Source organism: Egretta garzetta, unplaced genomic scaffold (genome assembly GCF_000687185.1).
Source record: "Egretta garzetta isolate BGI_Z169 unplaced genomic scaffold, ASM68718v1 scaffold326, whole genome shotgun sequence".
NCBI lineage: Eukaryota > Metazoa > Chordata > Aves > Pelecaniformes > Ardeidae > Egretta > Egretta garzetta.
The window spans coordinates 228231-237012 of NW_009260026.1; positions in this window are offsets into that span (position 1 = coordinate 228231).

Sequence of the window (8782 nt, forward strand, 5' to 3'; positions counted from 1 at the left end):
GCTGAGGAGCTGCCTGGTGAAAAAGGACCTGGGGGTACTGGTCGACAGCCAGCTGAATATGAGCCAGCAGTGTGCCCAGGTGGCCAAGAGGGCCAACAGAATCCTGGCTTGTATCAGGAATAGTGTGGGCAGCAGGAGCAGGGCAGTGATCGTGCCCCTGTACTTGGCACTGGTGAGGCCGCACCCCGAATACTGCGTTCAGTTTTGGGCCCCTCACTACAAGAAAGACATTGAGGGGCTGAAGCGTGTCCAGAGAAGGGCAACAAAGCTGGTGAGGAGTCTGGAGCGCAAGTCTTATGAGGAGCAGCTGAGAGACCTGGGGTTGTTTAGCCTGGAGAAGAGGAGGCTGAGAGGAGACCAAGCTCTGCTAGGGGAGGTTTAGATTGGACATTAGGAAAAATTTCTTCACTGAAAGAGTTGTCAAGCATTGGAACGGGCTGCCCAGGGAAGCGGCTGAGTCCCCATCCCTGGAGGTGTTTGACAGCCATCTAGATGTGGTGCTTAGGGACATGATTTAGTGGGGGGATGGCAGGGTTAGGTTAACAGTTGAACTTGATGATCTTGCAGGTCTTTTCCAACCTAAACGGTTCTATGATTCTAAGGAGAAGCTCCAACATTTTGCATAATGTTGCAAGAAGGAAAAGGACCTCAAGCAATCATTCTGATTTCATCCTGGGTTTCAAAATAAGTGGAAAGGGAGCCTTACCAATGTAGCGCATTTGTATTGACTTGTTCTGATCTTCATCTGTTCTCCAAAGGGATCTCTTTATTGGCCATGATCACCAGAGCATGTTTTGCCTTGTCTGTTTACTTCTAACCCAGGTGTGCCATTTGTTTCCTCAGTGATTAGGGATGCCTGGGGTAAGCCTGGTCATGCCACCAGAGATTTCACAGGAAAATGACTTTAGCAACTTCTAGCTGAGATTGACACAGTCCTTTTGAGCTTTATGACAAACTGGTGATCTGGCCCTGGGCACTTTGGTTGGTAATGGTGAGGTAAAGGTGAGTGATATGATTACATGGTGTTTAAGCGGGTGTGAAAGTCACTCTAAGGACATTAATTGCATATGTCAATTATAGGTTCTAACGAAAAGCAAAGTTGCCCTGCTCTACAGAACATCATTTCTTGTCTTGAGTGGTGAAACCTGCCATCAGTGTGCCCAAGAGAGAGGAATATGCTTTTTTCCTCCTCCTTACTCTTCCTTTGCACAAATACATAGGAGCCTCAGCTAAGAACAGTTAATCCTGTTCTTGGAACCAGGACTATTTATAGGCTGGATTAACACTGAAAGACTCCACTGTTTTCTTTTTAAAAACAAATGCTTGTTCTGTGCTGCCCGTCAAGTGCAATCATTGCTGAATGAACTGACATGCAAAGCCAAGTTCTCAGCTGAACTGGCGTAGCTCCGTCGATTGCAGTGGATATGCAGCAGTTCATGCTGGTTGGGAATTTGGCCCACTGTGTTTGAAAGGGATGGAATTGTTTAGACCTCACTTCCTTTCCAATGTGATACAGGTCAAAAAAATTCCTACGTTGTGCAACAAGTACACTGCAGAATCTGCCTTTCCCTCTTCTCTTTCACCACTGATGAAAACTCATTATTTTCTGTGATTTACAGTGTATGCTTTCTATATGGTATATCAGCTCTTCAGGACTGGCTTAGAAGGATCAGATGTGGCAGATCAGATTAATAATGATGCAAATGCAGAACGTTGGCTGCTGATGAGCTTGTTGTCATAAATGCTTGCCACAACCTTGCATTTTTTTTTGCCCAGTATTTCTCTCGTAGGAAATTCAGCTGAGGATTTGTTTTGGACCTGTGCCTGTTCTGATTAAACTGGAGTGAGTGAAATAATACTGCTTTGTGCGGTTTCAGGCCCCGCTTACCAACCAGTTTCCTCAGATCCGTGTACAAGCAAAAATGCAGCTGGAGTAGAGGCTTGAAGAAGATGAATTGAAAGATCCTGAAGGCTGATGTTTCAAGGACGTGAATCGATGTAGTGATGTATCCACTGTGGTGAGAAGTGGTATAAGAGATGATAGACATGTAGTATTATGTAAGTAATAGATGTAGAAATGCAGTGTTAAGAAATAACAAAGCTGGTAGACAGTGAGTACCCATTCCTGGAAACACTTTTTTCAGGTTTGTTCTGCAGACTTTGATCGTTGCAGTGGGTCCAGGGGATGAACTCTGGGCCAGCAAAGAGCAGCGAGGCAAGGAGGTAAGCTGGCTAGATACAAAAGGGAGCTCAGTTTTGATGTCAGGTCAAAATGCCCAGCACGAAGTACCACCAATGGTATTTGTATAGTACACATACACTGGCTTTTTCATTTTTTTTTTAAATGTAAATTTATAAAGGAGAATCACCTTTAAGTACCAAGCAACAGACAGAGGTATCACAAGTTGCGTTTGCATTCAAACCTTAACCTCCGTGGCAGTATACTTAAAGGTGGGAGGAAGAGTTGGTTTTTCAGACCCATGTGTGCGGCTTTAAAGAGCTTTTTTGAACCCCAAGTCCCTGGATTTGGAGTGCTTTTGGGGATTTGAAAAGCACTGGGTTTCACCAAACTGGATCAGCTCACTGGTAAATGTGGATGGTTGTGTTGCTCCTGCAGCCTGTGGCTTGACAAATGCGGTCCCTTAATCTGCTCCCAGGAAATAAAATAAGCTTAGTTGGAGCAGGAGCAGTTCCCCAGTTCCCTCCTTTCCGTCACAGCACCAATGCACAGGTCAGGGCAAAGGGAAGGCCTCATTTTGTCAGTAGTATTGGCTCCTCCTGCCTTCCACTGGTTGTAAAAGCGAGCCACCAGAGATGCTGTGCAACAAGAAAGGGACCCAGTTGTTACCAGAAACCCCCAAGCTATCTCATCAGGGAAGTTTCAAAGCTATAGGGGACAGTATGTGCTTTCTGGCATCATCTGAATCAGCTTTTCATGGAGTACTTACGCTTTGATGAACTATCAGACTTTGATAGTTTGTGATTTCCAAGGTCACAGTAACTAGCTATACCCAGAGAGATGTGGTGAGGTCAGTCATGTAGCTGCTACACGGCAGATTACTAAGGGATGCAACCTAGAAATGGGACCATGCAATGCTTCTCCTGATGTCTTTCTTGCACAGCTGCTGTGAGGCGTGTGCCGAGATTTTGCTGAAGAAGGACATCAACAGACAACTGACACTCGTACAGACAAATCTTTATGGGACTTGATACCCTACCTAATGCTGACTGATGTTAAAGGGACTTAACAGGTAGGAAAAGCTGTTAGAAAATTGTTCTATGTGAGCTCAGATAAATGGTGCTGAGTATCATCTGGTGTGTGCAATGAAGACGAATATATGTTCATCGCTTTGGCATCTCTTAAGTTATCAGGGCCTATTCATTCTGCTATCTAAAATTCTTGAGAACAGTATCTTACCGCCCGTTGCACTGTTTCCCTGAGACAGTTCACAATATTGTTTATCGTGAGCACTGTTGCATCTTACTGTTGATTATAACAGTGACTTCCAACTTAATCTTCCAGTGGGAAGAAAATAGTTTAGATATTAGTTTTCCTACACTACTTCAGTATCAGGCTTCTCTTCGTCACAATAGTATTTTTAATTATCTCCGCTGACACTTTGTTAGGAATTCTAATGTAAAAAAGGCAGATTTATGCCCAGGCACAACACCTGTCTTTAAAAAAACACCTGGATTTTATTCTGACAGCCAATTAACATCTAAAACATATACCTCCAAACATTTATGTATGTGCTTAGCTTTTGGGATGTCTTCATCGAGTTGATGTGCCTGAGACCTGACATGAGTTGGTCGATGATGCCGTCTCCGTTCCTGGGAGCAAAGCGTGGGTTTGTTTGAAGCACGGAGGGTCTGGCCCATGGTTGGGGCTTGGCGGCGGCTGTGAGGAGAAGATGGAGACCCACCCGCTCTCCTTCATCCCCACCAGTTCAAAGGGACCCACCAAAGCCGTACTTGGAGCCGAGTGATAATTGTACAGTTTTGCTTTACAGTTAACCAAGTGCTGGAAAAAAAAAAAAAAAAGTGGTTTCTTTTCAACACCGTCTTGTCAAAATGCCAGACGCTGCTTGGTTTTGACATTTTCAGCTACTGTTAAATAATAGTCTTGCTTCTGTCACAGCTAATGTTGACTTGAAGGCAGTTGTGCATTTCTCAACTTAAATGCTAAGCAGACAGACTTGGGTCTTGACAAATATTTTCTGGGCTTGCCCAAGGCAAGTAAAAATGAGCTTCTAGTTAATCGTTTGTTTTAAAATTCAAATTGGTGAAATAGGCAATTAAAAAAATGACAATTTTCATCAAAATTTGCAAATTAAATGTCTCTTTGCAGTCAGAGCGGGTTCAAGAAACTGCGATAGATAATTGCTATTTGAAATCAGTGAAGTATCCAGCATTTTAGGGCCGTGAGGATTGTGGCTGTTCTGCCTTAGTAAACCTTGATTGATTTGGTAAATAAGCATTTCAACTTCTCTCTTTAAAATAAATAAGCAATTTTATTGCTTTATTGCTTACCCCTGTACGGGAGGTAAACAAGCTCTCGAGCAGTAACCCCGTAATATCATGAGCCCAAGTGCCATCTGTCACCGAGAATTTTGTCCCTTTATGCACAATAGCTTCTTATGGCATTAGGTCCGTTGTAGGTTAATTGATTAGCAGAGATCCTCCTTTCAGTTGTTCCTGCTTTTCTTCGCTAAAGGACCATATCTCTCATCTCCATTTCCTTTTCTCTCTCCCGTATTAGCATACTAATCACACTGAGCTCCCACTGCTAAAAAACTCCATCCATTTCATACTGGGGGAGGGGAGGAGGAATAAACTGGTGTTTCCTGAGAGATTTACAGATGCTGGTTTATGACGGTTAGAAGGGAGGAAAAGAAAAGAAGAAGTGGTGGCAGAGGTGAATAATGCTCGAGTATGGCAGTGAAAGCTGAGACTACAGCCACATAAATATTAAACACATTTGAGAAGCACTATTAAAATAAATATCAAAGACACAGTTGCTCACACATCTGTTTCTCCTCAAATTTTGCCACAGTGCTCTACATTTGTTTTCTTTCCAGCTGTTAACACCTGTCTTTCTGTCAGTGGCAATAATGCAGTTTTAGGTGGGCTACGGTGCTGACAGTAACATGAAAGAATTCTCTATTTTTGATATAAGAAACTCCTTTCTTCAAAACTCAAAAGGGCTCTGTGAACAAAGATATATCCTTGTGCTAATCCTTCAGAGCAGTATATGGGTTTCTTGTTGTTGTTCTAGGGGTTTTTTTAATCAAGCTACAGAGAGTTAGACTTGTACCGCACAGCTGAGCTTGAACTAGATGAGACATCCTACAGCGGGCAGCTACTGCTTGCCTTTGTAGTTCTCATTTTATTGCTGACACATATTCAGAAGGTTGTGTGTGCATGGTGCTCCTCTCTCCACGTGATGCTTGTTATCTAACCTCATCAAAAGTGTATGCTGTGCATTGATTGCTACCAGAGGACACACAGCCAGCGGTGATGTCTTCTTTACTTACCTCTTAAATGAGCACGATATTCACAGGGCTGCCTGAAGAAAGCAGTTTATGCCGTTGCTGTAGCCATCTCGATAGAAGGATGATAGGAAGTGCTCATCTTGGCATTGAAGGTGATGGGACAGATCCTCAGCTAAAGTAAACTGGGAGAGTCCAGTTACTGTGCCTTTTTACTTAATGCAGAAGAAAAAGCTATTTATTCCTTTTGGCAGACAGAAACATATCCTGAGACTGAGGGCAAAACATTGATGAACAACACCAGAAACATCCCAGGTAAGGAAAAAATAATGATGTAAAAGTGTGTGTTAGCAGCAAATTAACACACTTCACCCAATACGAGCTTGGTATTCTGGCTGGGTTGCTGTACGCATAGGCTCACGGCTGTTGAGCTTATATTTAGTCCTTAGAAGAAGATGCCTTCTTCTCTGCAAGAAGTAGCCCATGGGCGAAGAAGCTTCCACCCGGCGCAGGAATGTACGTTTCCATCTGTAATCCCCACCTGTGAGTCCCAAGGAGAAAAATGTGGGTGAACTTTGCAAGTACGGTTGGACTTGATGATCTTAAAGGTCTTTTCCAACCTAAACAATTCTATGATTCTGTGATTCTAAGTCTTTCAGCACAAATTGTCTTGGATGCCTGGGTGAAGCCGAGCTGGTGCTCAGACAGGTTTTTGTCAAGAAATGAATGGGGTATGGCTGGTGTGGCAAATAGATGTCCCTTTTACCCCAGTATCTCCAGGATTAGTTGGTCTTTGAGTGATGAGTACAGTTTTGTTCAGCTATTTCAAACCAACAGTAAAGTCGTCTTCTCCTTCTGAAGGTCCTACATAACGATTTGTGGCCATGTTGTTCTTCCACTAATGAATGAAATGGGTTGAATTTCAAAGATACTAACTCACATCAAAATTTGCAACAAGGGACCAAAACTGACCTTACAATAAATAGCCCTCAAATTCAGAGATTACCATCTTTGTCAGCTGTAGGAGGATATGGAGGTATGAACCACATCATGGCCAGCCCAGTCCCGTCAGCCACCACTTGCAGAGCTTCATGGATGTCAGTCAAACAACCTGCAAGGGGCATGCAGGCTCTCCCAGGAGGGGCAGCAGCATTCCCGGGAACGATCCCGGTCCGTGACCTGTAACAGTTAATGCCGAGTGGTTGCAGCATTAGCGCCTGCCCTTGGCACAGCAGCTTTGCTTCCCCACTGCGATTCCTTGTGCAATGCCTGTTCATTCAGGCTTCACGCAGGGATGAAACATTTGACCCATTGTGCAGGACCAGGCGCGAGGGGAGGGATTTCCCGAAGCGCTCTGTGCTGGCTGCGCTCTTCTGCCATTAAAGCAGTGGGAGGGTCGGGGGGCTCATTGTTTCCAGCGGGAGAGGATTTGGGCCAAGGCTGAATGCTTCAAAAAAATCCCACCCCAAAGATCTGCAATAATAGAAAATTAAACCCAACTGTAGCTCTGAAAAAGGGAGATAATGTTATTGCATGAGACACCCCCTCATGCTTTCTGTTTGCCATAGGGGCAGCACGTGCTTCAGGGAAACCTTTTTACGTGTTTATTTCATGCTGGAACACTTTCCACTGCTCGGGGAAAAAATCCCGAGGTGCCAAAATCCACTGTCACCTCCAAGTCAGCTCTCCCATGTTTTATGTGCTGTTAGTGCTGATGAGTATCCACACCATGTTAGAGCTCCCGGTAACTCTCAGAAACTCAAATATTGTGCAAATTACAGCCAGGATGTTCAGGGAGCAGAATGTCCCTCTCTTAGCAGATGGCTGCAGCCCACGATGTCCTATAATCACAACATAAAATATTACTACTTTTGCATGCTGTGTTTGGGAAAACATGCCAAACTGTAGCTAGGTTTCATAGGATCAGAAAAGTTTCTTCAGTAGGAAATAATTTGTTTGGAGGGTTTCACTTTGAGATTCTTTTCTTTTTTTCCTTCCCCCCCTTTTTTTCTTTTTTTTTTTTGTTATTACCAAATAGATCTGCCTTCAATCTGCAAGTACAATAGGTCTCTGAATAGGTCACTGTCACAGAGGTAGCCTGGAAAAACCCATACTTCGCTACAGTAGTGGCTGAGAGTTTAAAAAGTCTTCTAAACCTGTTTGGGCTGACTGATTTGGCATCGCTTTGGAGGTCTTTGCCCTGGGAAAGTCATAGGGTTTGGCTGCTATCAGGACAGGAGCCCCTGAGAAGACGGTCGGCCTGATGCGACTTCAGCTGAGCGTTGTTCTGCTGCCTCCGGGTGACTCTCCCAGATGATAAATGATGCTGTGCACAGAGTGTGCAGAAAAGAGCATCCTTCCTCCTGCAGACAAATTACTTTCCAGTTTCTGCAGGCTGCATGGCTGAAAAAGACCAGTGATGACTAAGAAGGTAAGCGATCACGTATTTTACCTGAGACACATGTACACATCATTTATCTCACTTTTCTCACGGAAGAAATTAAACCGGTTTCCTTAGCTGTTAGTCCAAGGCAAATGAAATCCTGAATTTGATTAAGCGTTGATCCTTCTTGCCTCGCGTTCTCCTGGAGGTGTTATTCAAACGTCGGGACAACAGAGGTGAGATCGGCACTTTGAATGGCTCTCATCAAGTCCCAGTCCGTATGATTTCTCTTGTGGAGCAAAGAAATAAAGTCAGTTCGGTTATTCTAGAGACTGCAATGTCATGGCAAGGAATTTCTTGTACTTGATAGAGAAGTTTACTTGCCAAAATATTCTCCTGTCCTAAACGTGAATAGGAAAAATCCTGTTTTATAACGTGGCAGCACCTATGCTTTTTATCCAAATCATGGCTCTGTTACACTGCCGTTCTTATGAATATGTAAGTCCCAAACAGTCTGCTGATATAAGCCTTAACAGCTGGATGAAACAAGAAAAACAACAGGAGAGATGCCTTGGATGAGAGAAAACAAAACCTTTAGTATAAAAAAGTCGTTAGGATAAGCTGGGTACACAATTCACATCTGCCCATGGGGAGGGATGAAGATACTCCAGTCTAACCCCTGTTCCCTGCCCTCTCCTGGTACTGCTCAACTGTTCCTCGAGTTGCTTGGGAAGTGCAAAGCTGCATAAAATCAACTTAATTCATCATCAACACCTCCATCTGAAGGGTTTCTCCTTGGTGGGACATTCCCAAGGTTGGCCAGATACCCTGAAGTTTCTTCCTCTCCATACTTTGCCAAAGTCTCTGTAAATTTAGCCTTAAATCCAGCAGTTTTCCAAAATGATGACTG